This window comes from Pogona vitticeps, chromosome 2, assembly GCF_051106095.1.
Source record: "Pogona vitticeps strain Pit_001003342236 chromosome 2, PviZW2.1, whole genome shotgun sequence".
Lineage (NCBI taxonomy): Eukaryota > Metazoa > Chordata > Lepidosauria > Squamata > Agamidae > Pogona > Pogona vitticeps.
This window is the reverse complement of record NC_135784.1, coordinates 20,176,922-20,177,456: the sequence shown is the minus strand read 5'-3', so window position 1 is coordinate 20,177,456 and position 535 is coordinate 20,176,922.

The window sequence follows — 535 nt, the reverse complement described above, 5'->3', positions numbered from 1 at the left end:
TTGTTTTTGTTTTTTGCTTTGTGTGTTATATGATTTAACGTAGTGCTTTCCTTTTTTAGAAATGTCCATTTTCGTTGTTTTATATTATTTTTATGGTTGTTAGCCGCCTAGAGTGGTCCTTTCGGACCAGATAGGCGGGGTATAAATCAAATAAATAAATAAATAAATAAATAAATAAATAAATAAATAAATAAATAAATACTTGTTATCTTTATATCTCACATTTCTTGTGAGATGCTCAGAGCTTTTTTTCCAAATCACTTATCTTTTCAACAGCAACCATGAGGGAGGCCAGGCTGAGAGGGAGGGAACGGTTTCATGGTTCTTGAGAGATCAGAATGGGATCGACCAAGGCCTTGCCCCACCTCTTAACCTGGTGGCTTCAAAATATTTTGGCATCACAACCTCCTTTTCATTCCTAAGAAACACTTAAACTTCGTTTAATGCTTTCCTATGAGGCCCAAACTCACAGTTCAGCGAAGATCCTCCATAGCTTACCGAGGGCGCGAAAATGATTGCGGCGGCCATTTTGGGC